This window comes from Triticum urartu, chromosome 2, assembly GCF_003073215.2.
Source record: "Triticum urartu cultivar G1812 chromosome 2, Tu2.1, whole genome shotgun sequence".
Classification (NCBI taxonomy): Eukaryota; Viridiplantae; Streptophyta; class Magnoliopsida; order Poales; family Poaceae; genus Triticum; species Triticum urartu.
The window spans coordinates 697352267-697367422 of record NC_053023.1 but is presented as its reverse complement, the minus strand read 5'-3'; positions in this window follow the sequence as shown (position 1 = coordinate 697367422).

Here is a 15156-nt window from a genome sequence, read left to right as displayed (position 1 = left end):
TGAGATAGACACACATGAATTGGAATTTATTAGAATACTCTATGTGCTTCACTTATATCTTTTGAGCTATATAGTTTTTGCTCTAGTGCTTCACTTATATCTTTTTAGAGCACGGTGGTGGTTTTATTTTATAGAAATAATTGATCTCTAATGCTTCACTTATATTATTTTGAGAGTCCTTTAGAACAACATGGTAATTTTCTTTTAGGCATAATAAAAACTTTCATATAAGTGCATTGAATACTATGAGAAGTTTGATACTTGATGATTGTTTTGAGATATGGAGATGGTGATATTAGAGTCATGCTAGTTGAGTAGTTGTGAATTTGAGAAATAATTGTGTTGAAGTTTGTGATTCTCGTAGCATGCACGTATGGTGAACCATTATGTGATGAAGTCGGAGCATGATTTATTTATTGATTGCCTTCCTTATGAGTGGCGGTCGGGGCGAGCGATGGTCTTTTCCTACCAATCTACCCCCCTAGGAGCATGCGCGTAGTACTTTGTTTCGGTAACTAATATATTTTTGCAAAAAGTATGTGAGTTCTTTATGACTAATGTTGAGTCCATGGATTATACGCCCCCTCACCCTTCCACATTTGCTAGCCTCTCTAGTATCGCGCAAATTTCGCCGGTACCATAAACCCACCATATACCTTCCTCAAAACATCCACCATACCTACCTATTATGGCATTCCCATAGCCATTCCAAGATATATTGCCATGCAACTTTCCACCGTTCCGTTGTTATGACACGCTTCATCATTGTCATATTGTCATGCATGATCATGTAATTGACATCGTATTCATGGCAAAGCCACCGTTCATAATTCTTTCATACATGTCATTCTTGATTCATTGCATATCCCGGTACATCGCCGGAGGCATTCACATAGAGTCATATTTTTTTCTAAGTATTGAGTTGTAATTCTTGAGTTGTAAGTAAAAAGAAGTGTGATGATCATCATTATTAGAGTATTGTGCCAGTGAGGAAAGGATGATGGAGACTATGATTCCCCCACAAGTCGGGATGAGACTCTGGACAAAAAAAGAAAAAGAAAAGAAAAGAGGCCAAAAGAAAAAAGAACAAGAAAGAAGGCCCAAATAAAAAAATGAGAGAAAAAGAGAGAAGGGACAATGTTACTATCCTTTTTCCACACTTGTGCTTCAAAGTAGCACCATGATCTTCATGATAGAGAGTCTCCTATGTTGTCACTTTCATAAACTAGTGGGAATTTTACATTATAGAACTTGGCTTGTATATTCCAATGATGGGCTTCCTCAAATTGCCCTAGGTCTTCGTGAGCAAGCAAGTTGGATGCACACTCACTTAGTCTCTTTTGTTGAGCTTTCATACACTTATAGCTCTAGTGCATCCATTGCATGGAAATCCCTACTCACTCACATTGATATCTATTGATGGGCATCTCCATAGCCCATTGATACGCCCATTTGATGTGAGACTATCTTCTCCTTTTTTGTCTTCTCCACAACCACCATTCTATTCCATCATAGTGTTATATCCATGGCTCACGCTCATATATTGCATGAAGATTGAAAAATTTTGAGAACATCAAAAGTATGAAACAATTGCTTGGCTTGTCATCGGGGTTGTGCATGATTTGATATTTTGTGTGATGAAGATAGAGCATAGCCAGACTATATGATTTTGTAGGGATAACTTTCTTTGGCCATGTTATTTTGAGAAGACATGATTGCTTAGTTACTATGCTTGAAGTATTATTATTTCTATGTCAATATTAAACTTTTATCTTGAATCTTTCGGATCTGAACATTCATGCCACCATAAAGAAAAATTACATTGAGAAATATGTTAGGAAGCATTCCACATCAAAACTTTTGTTTTTATCATTTACCTACTCGAGGACGAGTAGGAATTAAGTTTGGGGATGCTTGATACGTCTCCAACGTATCTATAATTTTTGATTGCTCCATGCTATTATATTATCTATTTTGGATGTTAATGTGCTTATTTTTACACTTTTATATTATTTTTGGGACTAACCTATTAACCGGAGGCCCAACCCAAATAGCTGTTTTTTTCCTATTTTAGAGTTTCGCCGAAAAGGAATATTAAACGGAGTCCAAACGGAATGAAACCTTCGAGAGCGTTATTTTTGGAACAAACGTGATCCAGGAGACTTGGAGTGGACGTCAAGAATCAATCGAGGAGGCCACGAGGCAGGGGGCCGCCCACCCCCTGGGCGCGCCCTCCACCCTCGTGGGCCCTCGTTGCTCCACCGACGTACTTCTTCCTCCTATATATATCCATATACCCTGCAAACATCCAGGAGCACCACGAAACCCTATTTCCACTGCCGCAACCTTCTGTACCCAAGAGATCTCATCTTGGGGCCTTTTCTGGAGCTCTGCCGGAGGGGGCATTGATCACGGAGGGCCTCTACATCCACTCCATGGCTCCTCCGATGATTCATGAGTAGTTTACTTCAGACCTTCGGGTTCATAGCTAGTAGCTAGATGGCTTCTTCTCTCTCTTTGGATCTCAATATAAAATTCTCCTCGATTCTCTTGGAGATCTATTCGATGTAATCTTCTTTTGCGGTGTGTTTGTCGAGATCCGATGAATTGTGTGTTTATGATCAAGTTTATCTATGAACAATATTTGAATCTTCTCTTAATTCTTTTATGTATGATTGGTTTATCTTTGCAAGTCTCTTCGAATTATCAGTTTGGTTTGGCCTACTAGATTGATCTTTCTTGCAATGGGAGAAGTGCTTAGCTTTGGGTTCAATCTTGCGGTGCTCGATCCCAGTGACAGAAAGGGAAACGACATGTATTGTATTGTTGTCATCGAGGATAAAAAGATGGGGTTTATATCATATTGCATGAATTTATCCCTCTACATCATGTCATCTTGCTTAAGGCGTTACTCTGTTCTTATGAACTTACTCTAGATGCATGCTGGATAGCGGTCGATGTGTGGAGTAATAGTAGTAGATGCAGAATCGTTTCGGTCTACTTGTCTCGGATGTGATGCCTATATACATGATCATGCCTAGATATTCTCATAATTATTCGCTTTTCTATCAATTGCTCGACAGTAATTTGTTCACCCACCGTAATACTTATGCTTTCTTGAGAGAAGCCACTAGTGAAACCTATGGCCCCTGGTCTATTTTCCATCATACAAGTTTCCAATCTATTTTATTTTGCAATCTTTACTTTCAATCTATATCATAAAAATACCAAAAATATTTATCTTATTATTATCATCTCTATCAGATCTCACTCTTGCAAGTGGGCGTGAAGGGATTGACAACCCCTTTATCGCGTTGGTTGCGAGGTTCTTATTTGTTTGTGTAGGTACGAGGTGACTCGCGCGTGGTCTCCTACTGGATTGATACCTTGGTTCTCAGAAACTGAGGAAATTACTTACACTGCTTTACTGCATCACCCTTTCCTCTTTAAGGGAAAACCAACGCAGTGCTCAAGAGGTAGCAGTCTCGGCAACCAACATGACAGTCGTTATTCATGTCATCTCCGGTTCGATGGGGCAAAGATGGCACAAGGAAGTGTATCCACTCTAAAGGCGTTGTTGCAGAAGAAGTTGACTTGTAGGTGTTTTTTCATATCTTGTAATGTTTTTGCCATCGTTGTGTTTGCTCTATACTCTATTTTGGGTTGTGTGCATCACGTTTATGCAGAGGCCTACCTCATTTCTTTAAAAGGAGGCCATTTGGAGAGGGAAAGGACAACACTCTGTAAGCATCAGGCCATATTCAGCAAGCTTCTACCACACACATGGGTCGACCTCGTCATCCCAACAATGTTGCCTTCCATTTTACTTCATCGGCGCTGGCAGTAGATTCAGGGGGTATTTTACCTATAGTTCCTTCTTCGTAAACGTGGCTTTGGCCACATCAGCAAAGGGGAGCTTCTGGCAACCACCCACAGAGATGCAGTGATGTCCTCCACTCATTATTTCTTGCGCTTCTCGAGCTCATGGTCTTCCATTGAGAACATGATTTTGCAATGTTCTTAGGGGTCACCTATAAGCCAATCCAAGTGCTATTGTTGAAATACAGATCATTCCTACATGTGCAGATAGCCCAGAGGGTTGCGATGTGGACAAGATTAATAGTCTGATTCTTTTAGTTACCATCCCACGACCTAGCTATGTTGGGGAACGTTGCAGAAAACAAAACAAAATTCCTACGTTTCACTAAGATCAATCTATGGAGTCAACTAGCAACGAGAGGAGAGTGCATCTACATACCCTTGTAGATCGCGAGCGGAAGCGTTCAACAGAACGGGGATGATGGAGTCGTACTCGCCGTGATCCAAATCACCGATGACCAAGTGCCGAACGGACGGCACCTCCGCGTTCAACACACGTACGGAGCAGATGACGTCTCCTCCTTCTTGATCCAGCAAGGAGGAAGGAGAGGTTGATGAAGATCCAGCAGCATGACGGCGTGGTGGTGGATGCAGCAGGGCTTCGCCGAGCTTCTGCGAGAGGGAGAGGTGTAGCAGGGGAGAGGGAGGCGCCAAGGCTTGGGTGCGGCTGCTCTCCCTCTCCCCCTCCTTTATATAGGCCCCCTGGGGGGCGCCAGCTCTGGAGATGGGATCTCCCAAGGGGCGGCGGCCAAAGGGGGGTGGAGTGCCCCCCAAGGCAAGTGGAGGCGCCCCCCACCCTAGGGTTTCCAACCCTAGGCGCAGGGGGGCCAAGGGGGGGTGCACCAGCCCACTATGGGCTGGTTCCCCTCCCCACTTCAGCCCATGGGGCCCTCCGGGATGGGTGGCCCCACCAGATGGACCCCCGGGACCCATCCGGTGGTCCCGGTACAATACCGGTGACCCCGAATCTTTCCCGATGGCCGAAACTACACTTCCTATATATAATTCTTCACCTCCGGACCATTCCGGAACTCCTCGTGACGTCCAGGATCTCATTCGGGACTCCGAACAACTTTCAGATTACTGCATACTTATATCTCTACAACCCTAGCGTCACCGAACATTAAGTGTGTAGACCCTATGGGTTCGGGAGACACGTAGACATGACCGAGATGGCTCTCCGGCCAATAACCAACAGCAGGATCTGGATACCCATGTTGGCTCCCACATGCACCTCGATGATCTCATCGGATGAACCACGATGTCGAGGACTTAATCAATCCCGTATTCAATTCCCTTTGTCAATCGGTACGTTACTTGCCCGAGACTCGATCGTCGGTATCCCAATACCTTGTTCAGTCTCGTTACCGGCAAGTCACTTTACTCGTACCGTAATGCATTATCCCGTGATCAACCACTTGATCACATTGAGCTCATTATGATGATGCATTATCGAGTGGGCCCAGAGAGATACCTCTCCATCATACGGAGTGACAAATCCCAGTCTCGATTCGTGCCAACCCAACAGACACTTTCGAAGACACCTATAATGTACCTTTATAGTCACCCAGTTACGTTGTGATGTTTGGCACACCCAAGGCACTCCTACGGTATCCGGGAGTTGCACAATCTCATGGTCTAAGGAAATGATACTTGACATTCAGAAAAGCTACAACAAACGAACTACACGATCTTTGTGCTATGCTTAGGTTTGGGTCTTGTCCATCACATCATTCTCCTAATGATGTGATCCCGTTATCAATGACATCCCCATGTCCATAGCCAGGAAACCATGACTATCTGTTGATCAACAAGCTAGTCAACTAGAGGCTCACTAGGGACACATTGTGGTCTATGTATTCACACATGTATTACGATTTCCGGATAATACAATTATAGCATGAATAATAGACAATTATCATGAACAAGGAAATATAATAATCATTTTATTATTGCCTCTAGGGCATATTTCCAACAGTCTCCCACTTGCACTAGAGTCAATCATCTAGTTACATTGTGATGAATCGAACACCCATGGAATTCTGGTGTTGATCATGTTTTGCTCTAGGGAGAGGTTTAGTCAACGGATCTTCTACATTCAGGTCCGTATGTACTTTACAAATCTCTATGTCTCCATTTTGAACACTTTCACGAATGGAGTTGAAGCGACGCTTGATATGCCTGGTCTTCCTGTGAAACCTGGGCTCCTTGGCAAGGGCAATAGCTCCAGTGTTGTCACAGAAGAGAGTCATCGGGCTCGACGAATTGGGTATGACTCCTAGGTCGGTAATGAACTCCTTCACCCAGACTGCTTCGTGTGCTGCCTCCGAGGCTGCCATGTACTCCGCTTCACATGTAGATCCCGCCACAACGCTTTGCTTGCAACTGCACCAGCTTACTGCCCCACCATTCAAAATATACACATATCCGGTTTGTGACTTAGAGTCATCCAGATCTGTGTCGAAGCTAGCATCGACGTAACCCTTTACGACGAGCTCTTCGTCACCTCCATAAACGAGAAACATTTCCTTGGTCCTTTTCAGGTACTTCAGGATATTCTTGACCGCTGTCCAGTGTTCCATGCCGGGATTACTTTGGTACCTTCCTACCAAACTTACGGCAAGGTTTACATCAGGTCTGGTACACAGCATAGCATACATGATAGACCCTATGGCCGAGGCATAGGGGACAACACTCATCTTTTCTCTATCTTCTGCCGTGGTCGGGCATTGAGCCATGCTCAATCTTGTACCTTGCAATACAGGCAAGAACCCCTTCTTTGACTGATCCATTTTGAACTTCTTCAATATCTTGTCAAGGTACGTACTCTGTGAAAGACCAATGAGGCGTCTCGATCTATCTCTATAGATCTTGATGCCTAATATATAAGCATCTTCTCCAAGGTCCTTCATTGAAAAACACTTGTTCAAGTAGGCCTTTATGCTTTCCAAGAATTCTATATCATTTCCCATCAACAGCATGTCATCCACATACATATGAGAAATGCTACAGAGCTCCCAGTCACTTTCTTGTAAATGCAGGCTTCTCCATAAGTCTGTATAAACCCAAACGCTTTGATCATCTCATCAAAACGAATGTTCCAACTCCGAGATGCTTGCACCAGCCCATAAATCGAGCGTTGGAGCTTGCACACCTTGTCAGCATTCTTAGGATCGACAAAACCTTCCGGCTGCATCATATACAATTCTTCCTTAAGGAAACCATTAAGGAATGCCGTTTTGACGTCCATTTGCCATATCTCATAATCATAGAATGCAGCAATTGCTAACATGATTCGGACGGACTTCAGCTTCGCCACGGGTGAGAAAGTCTCATCGTAGTCAACCCCTTGAACTTGTCGATAACCCTTAGCGACAAGCCGAGCTTTATAGATGGTCACATTACCATCCGCGTCTGTCTTCTTCTTAAAGATCCATTTATTTTCTATGGCTCGCCGATCAACGGGCAAGTCAGTCAAAGTCCATACTTCGTTTTCATACATGGATCCTATCTCGGATTTCATGGCTTCCAGCCATTTGTCAGAATCCGGGCCCGCCATCGCTTCTTCATAGTTCGAAGGTTCACCGTTGTCTAACAACATGATTTCCAAGACAGGGTTGTCGTACCACTCTGGTGCAGAACGTGTCCTTGTGGACCTACGAAGTTCAGTAGCAACTTGATCTGAAGTTTCATGATCATCATCATCAACTTCCTCTCTAGTCAGTGCAGGCACCTCAGGAACATTTTCTTAAGCTATGCCACTTACCGGTTCAAGAGGTAATACTTCATCAAGTTCTACCTTCCTCCCACTTATTTCTTTCAAGAGAAACTCTTTCTCTAGAAAGGACCCATTCTTGGCAACAAAGATCTTGCCTTCGGATCTGAGGTTGAAGGTATACCCAACAGTTTCTTTAGGGTATCCTATGAAGACGCATTTTTCCGACTTGGGTTCGAGCTTTTCAGGTTGAAGTTTCTTGACATAAGCATCGCATCCCCAAACTTTTAGAAACGACAGCTTAGGTTTCTTCCCAAACCATAATTCATACGGTGTCGTCTCAACGGATTTCGACGGAGCCCTATTTAAAGTGAATGCGGCAGTCTCTAAAGCATAGCCCCAAAATGATAGCGGTAAATCGGTAAGAGACATCATAGATCGCACCATATCTAATAGAGTGCGATTACGATGTTCGGACACACCATTAAGCTGAGGTGTTCCAGGCGGCGTTAGTTGTGAAACTATTCCACATTTTCTTAAGTGTGTGCCAAATTCGTGACTCAAGTATTCTCCCCCATGATCTGATCGCAAGAACTTGATTTTCCTGTCACGTTGATTCTCAACCTCACTCTGAAATCCCTTGAACTTTTCAAAGGTCTCAGACTTGTGTTTCATTAAGTAGACATACCCATATCTACTCAAGTCATCAGTGAGGGTGAGAACATAACGATAGCCACCGCGAGCCTCAACACTCATTGGACCGCACACATCAGTATGTATGATTTCCAATAAGTTGGTTGCTCGCTCCATTGTTCCTGAGAATGGAGTCTTGGTCATTTTACCCATGAGGCATGGTTCGCACGTGTCAAATGATTCGTAATCAAGAGACTCTAAAAGTCCATCTGCATGGAGCTTCTTCATGCGTTTGACACCTATGTGACCAAGGCGGCAGTGCCACAAGTATGTGGGACTATCATTATCAATCTTACATCTTTTGGTATTCACACTATGAACATGTGTAGCATTACGCTCGAGATTCATTAAGAATAAACCATTCACCATCGGAGCATGACCATAAAACATATCTCTCATATAAATAGAACAACCATTATTCTCGGATTTAAATGAGTAGCCATCTCGTATTAAACGAGATCCTGATACAATGTTCATGCTCAAAGTTGGCACTAAATAACAATTATTGAGGTTTAAAACTAATCCCGTAGGTTAATGTAGAGGTAGTGTGCCGACGGCGATCACATCGACCTTGGAACCATTCCCGACGCGCATCGTTACCTCGTCCTTCACCAGTCTCCGCTTATTCCGCAGCTCCTGCTTTGAGTCACAAATGTGAGCAACCGCACCAGTATCAAATACCCAGGAGCTACTACGATTACTGGTAAGGTACACATCAATTACATGTATATCACATATACCTTTTGTGATGCTGGCCTTCTTGTCCGCTAAGTATTTGGGGCAGTTCCGCTTCCAGTGACCACTTCCCTTGCAATAAAAGCACTCAGTCTCGGGCTTGGGTCCATTCTTTGGCTTCTTCCCGGCAGCTTGCTTACCGGGCGTGGCAACTCCCTTGCTGTCCTTCTTGAAGTTCTTCTTACCCTTGCCTTTCTTGAACTTAGTGGTTTTATTCACCATCAACACTTGATGTTCCTTTTTGACTTCTACCTCTGCTGATTTCAGCATTGCAAATACTTCAAGAATGGTCTTTTCCATCCCCTGCATATTGAAGTTCATCACAAAGCTCTTGTAGCATGGTGGAAGCGACTGAAGGATTCTGTCAATGACCGCATCATCCGGGAGATTAACTCCCAGCTGGGTCAAGCGGTTATGCAACCCAGACATTTTGAGTATGTGCTCACTGACAGAACTATTTTCCTCCATCTTACAGCTGAAGAACTTGTCGGAGACTTCATATCTCTCGACCCGGGCATGATCTTGGAAAACCATTTTCAGCTCTTCGAACATCTCATATGCTCTGTGTCGCTCAAAACGCTTTTGGAGCCCCGGTTCTAAGCTGTAAAGCATGCCGCACTGAACGAGGGAGTAATCATCAGCACGTGTCTGCCAAGCGTTCATAACGTCTTGGTTCTGTGGGACGGGTGCGTCACCTAGCGGTGCTTCTAGGACATAATCTTTCTTGGCAGCTATGAGGATGATCCTCAGGTTCCGGACCCAGTCCGTATAGTTGCTGCCATCGTCTTTCAGCTTGGTTTTCTCTAGGAATGCGTTGAAGTTGAGGACAACGTTGGCCATTTGATCTACAAGACATATTGTAAAGATTTTAGACTAAGTTCATGATAATTAAGTTCATCTAATCAAATTATTCAATGAACTCCCACTTAGATAGACATCCCTCCAGTCATCTAAGTATAACATGATCCGAGTTGACTAGGCCGTGTCCGATCATCACATGAGACGGACTAGTCAACATCGGTGAACATCTTCATGTTGATCGTATCTTCTATACGACTCATGCTCGACCTTTTGGTCTTCTGTGTTCCGAGGCCATGTCTGTACATGCTAGGCTCGTCAAGTCAACCTAAGTGTATTGCGTGTGTAAATCTGTCTTACACCCGTTGTATGTGAACGTTGGAATCTATCACACCCGATCATCACGTGGTGCTTCGAAACAACGAACTGTCGCAACGGCGCATAGTTAGGGGGAACACTTTCTTGAAATTATTATGAGGGATCATCTTATTTACTACTGTCGTTCTAAGTAAACAAGATGCAAAAACATGATAAACATCACATGCAATCAAATAATAGTGGCATGATATGGCCAATATCATATAGCTCCTTTGATCTCCATCTTGGGGCTCCATGATCATCTTGTCACCGGCATGACACCATGCTCCATCATCATGATCTCCATCATAGTTTCTCCATGAATTTGCTCGCCAACTATTACTTCTACTACTATGGCTAACACGTTTAGCAATAAAGTAAAGTAATTTACATGGCGTTTCTTAATGATACGCAGGTCATACAAAAAATAAAGACAACTCCTATGGCTCCTGCCGGTTGTCATACTCATCGACATGCAAGTCGTGATTCCTATTACAAGAACATGATCAATCTCATACATCACATATATCATTCATCATTCATCACAACCTTTGGCCATATCACATCACAAAACACTTGCTGCAAAAACAAGTTAGACGTCCTCTAATTATTGTTGCAAGTTTTTACGTGGCTGCTATAGGTTTCTAGCAAGAACGTTTCTTACCTACGCCAAAACCACAACGTGAATTTCCAATTTCTATTTACCCTTCATAAGGACCCTGTTCATTGAATCCGATCCGACTAAAGTGGGAGAGACAGACACCCGCCAGCCACCTTATGCAACTAGTGCATGTCAGTCGGTGGAACCGGTCTCACGTAAGCGTACGTGTAAGGTTGGTCCAGGCCGCTTCATCCCACGATGCCGCGGAATCAAGATAAGACTAGTAATGGCAAGAAAATTGACAATATCGACGCCCACAACTACTTTGTGTTCTACTCGTGCATAGTAACTACGCATAGACCTAGCTCATGATGCCACTGTTGGGGAACATTGCAGAAAACAAAAAAAATCCTACGTTTCACCAAGATCAATCTATGGAGTCAACTAGCAATGAGAGGAGAGTGCATCTACATACCCTTGTAGATCGCGAGCGGAAGCGTTCAAGAGAATGGGGATGATGGAGTCGTACTCGCCGTGATCCAAATCACCGATCACCAAGTGCCGAACGGACGGCACCTCCGCGTTCAACACACGTACAGAGCGGATGACGTCTCCTCCTTCTTGATCCAGCAAGGGGGGAGGAGAGGTTGATGAAGATCCAGCAGCACGACGGCGTGGTGGTGGATGCAGCAGTGATCGCAGCAGGGCTTCGCCGAGCTTCTGCGAGAGGGAGAGGTGTAGCAGGGGAGAGGGAGGCGCCAAGGCTTGGGTGCGGCTGCTCTCCCTCTCCCCCTCCTTTATATAGGCCCCCTGGGGGGCGCCGGCCCTGGAGATGGGATCTCCCAAGGGGCGGCGGCCAAAGGGGGTGGAGTGCCCCCCAAGGCAAGTGGAGGCGCCCCCCACCTTAGGGTTTCCAACCCTAGGCGCAGGGGGGCCCAAGGGGGGCGCACCAGCCCACTATGGGCTGGTTCCCCTCCCCACTTCAGCCCATGGGGCCCTCCGGGATGGGTGGCCCCACCCGGTGGACCCCTGGGACCCATCCGGTGGTCCCGGTACAATACCGGTGACCCCGAATCTTTCCCGATGGCCGAAACTACACTTCCTATATATAATTCTTCACCTCCGGACCATTCCAGAACTCCTCGTGACGTCCAGGATCTCATCCGGGACTCCGAACAACTTTCGGATTACTGCATACTTATATCTCTACAACCCTAGCGTCACCGAACCTTAAGTGTGTAGACCCTATGGGTTCGGGAGACACGTACACATGACCGAGACGGCTCTCCGGCCAATAACCAACAGCGGGATCTGGATACCCATGTTGGCTCCCACATGCTCCTCGATGATCTCATCGGATGAACCACAATGTCGAGGACTTAATCAATCCCGTATTCAATTCCCTTTGTCAATCGGTACGTTACTTGCCCGGGACTCGATCGTCGGTATCCCAATACCTTGTTCAGTCTCGTTACCGGCAAGTCACTTTACTCGTACCGTAATGCATGATCCCGTGATCAACCACTTGATCACATTGAGCTCATTATGATGATGCATTACCGAGTGGGCCCAGAGAGATACCTCTCCGTCATACGGAGTGACAAATCCCAGCCTCGATTCGTGCCAACCCAACAGACACTTTCGGAGACACCTGTAATGTACCTTTATAGTCACCCAGTTACGTTGTGATGTTTGGCACACCCAAGGCACTCCTACGGTATCCGGGAGTTGCACAATCTCATGGTCTAAGGAAATGATACTTGACATTCAGAAAAGCTACAGCAAACGAACTACACGATCTTTGTGCTATGCTTAGGTTTGGGTCTTGTCCATCACATCATTCTCCTAATGATGTGATCCCGTTATCAATGACATCCCCATGTCCATAGCCAGGAAACCATGACTATTTGTTGATCAACGAGCTAGTCAACTAGAGGCTCACTAGGGACACATTGTGGTCTATGTATTCACACATGTATTACGATTTCCAGATAATACAATTATAGCATGAATAATAGACAATTATCATGAACAAGGAAATATAATAATCATTTTATTATTGCCTCTAGGGCATATTTCCAACAAGCTACACCTTCATAGGTGCTAGCAAGAGCAATCTTTCAAATCTCTACTGCTACAACACAATCAAAGAAGGGAGAATATCATACGGAAACCAATATTCAATAAAAACTTCATGGAAAACATATTTGAAAGTTTTGAATTTTGTTGAAAGAAATACAGGATGCTAAGAGGGTGATGTTTTATCGCCACGCAAAATTTCAAGCTAAAACACATTATGAGATGTGTGATGTCGCCATTCAGGGCTGAATTTGTATTTTTCATAGCTCACATCTCATAATGTGTTTCAACTTCAAATTTTGTGTGACGATAAACATCATCCTCTTAACATCCCATATTTTTTCAGATTTTTTTCAAACTTCAAAACATCTTTTTCTCATGGTTTTCACTGGTTTCTACCGAATGTTGGTTTCCGTATGACATTTTCCCATCAAAGAGTACATGAGAGCAAGATTCCGCCTCACTACGGACAGGCATGAAAAATCATCAAGCTGCTGCCTCTTGATCAGCTTGTCTTGTCTCTACTCAGCAACTTATTATGAGAAAGAATCCAAAGAAATATGTGTATTTTAGGCGGTACATTTTTTTTGCGAAAAAGGCGGTACTTTAACTCTGAGCAGCCAACCGTTTATGGTTGTAGGGGGTGGGCTATTTATAGCCACTAGGCAACCCGATCTGATTTATCCGAAATGACCCTGGGTCACTAAGGAACCGACACGTGTTTTAACGGTCAGATTTCAAACACACACAGCAACTTTACTTGGGCTACAAGCAAAGCTGACTTGTCCAACTCTGGACAAGATTCGCTCTCATAGTCTTCACTCGAAGACATAGGATTTTAGTTAAGCATCACTTCAGTCATTCTGACTGGTTCTCTTGGACCCCACTTAACAGTACGGTGGTTCCTATGACTCAATCAAAGAAGAAAAAGAACTACGAAAGATCTAAGTCTTCGTGCTCCATAGTCTTTATGCGATGTCTTCTCTTGTCATAGTCTTCAATGTGAATGTCTTCAGATACCACCTTTGACTTCAATGTCTTCATACATTTTTAGGGGTCATCTTTGGTAGGAAAACCGAATCAATGAGGGACTTCTACCTATGTTATTCTGCAATTCTCACAAACACATTAGTCCCTCAACTAGATTTGTCGTCAATACTTCAAAATCAACTAGGGGTGACACTAGATGTACTTACAAAACACATTACGAGATGTGTGATGTCACTATTCAGGGCTAAATTTGTCTTCTTCATAGCTCACATCTCATAATGTGTTTCAACTTGAAATTTTGTGTGACAATAAACATCATCCTTTTAACATCCCAGATTTTTTTTCAGATTTTTTTCAAACTTCAAAACATCTTTTTCTTATGGTTTTCACTGATTTCTACCAAATGTTGGTTTTCGTATGATATTTTCCCATCAAAGAATACATGAGAGCAAGATTCCGCCTCACTACGGACAGGCATGAAAAATCATCAAGCTGCTGCCTCTTGATCAGCTTGTCTTGTCTCTACGCAGCAACTTATTATGAGAAAGAAGCCAAAGAAATATGTGTATTTTAGGTGGTACATTTTTTTTTTGCGAAAAAGGCGGTACTTTTCATACAATCTTATACAGTAAATCCCTTTTCCGTATAAACTAAACACTTCATCATTTGTGTACTTTAGGAGACTGCTTATTTTGCTTGCAAGCGCATCGTTTGATTCTAGTAAGATCCACCATGCTAGTACGGAAGGATTCCCAAGGCCCTTCCGTACTCGACGACGTTGTCGTATATCTCGTCCAGGTTCTTGTACTTGTACTCGAACCCTTCCTTGACGAGCTTCGCCGATGAAACGCACACTCTTGGCTTCTCGGGGAGATCGCCGAACCTGAAGACAAACAAACAAACAAACATTTGAGTGCACGAGCTTTGGAACTCGCCATGACCAGAAGGGACGAGTCAAGACATTCGTGCGTACCGATCTGTATCGACTTTGTACTGCGGGTACTTTGCGGCCAAGAACCGGGCTAGACCCACGGCAGTGGTGTTGATGCTGGAGACGATGTAGCGCCCCGACGCGGCCTCCTCCTCGGCGAGGAACAGCTCGGCGCGGCAGAGGTCGTCGATGTGGACCATCGGGATCGAACCCGACTCCCTCTGAATGTGTTCCAGGATGCCGGCTCTCGCATCATCGCCTAATACCATCGCACGCACGTCATGTTCAAGTAATCGGTCGGACAGAGCGTGTCTGCCGTCTTGATTCGTTTCAGGCCTCACCGGATAGCAGGGAGAGGACGTGGCCGACGCTGGTGAG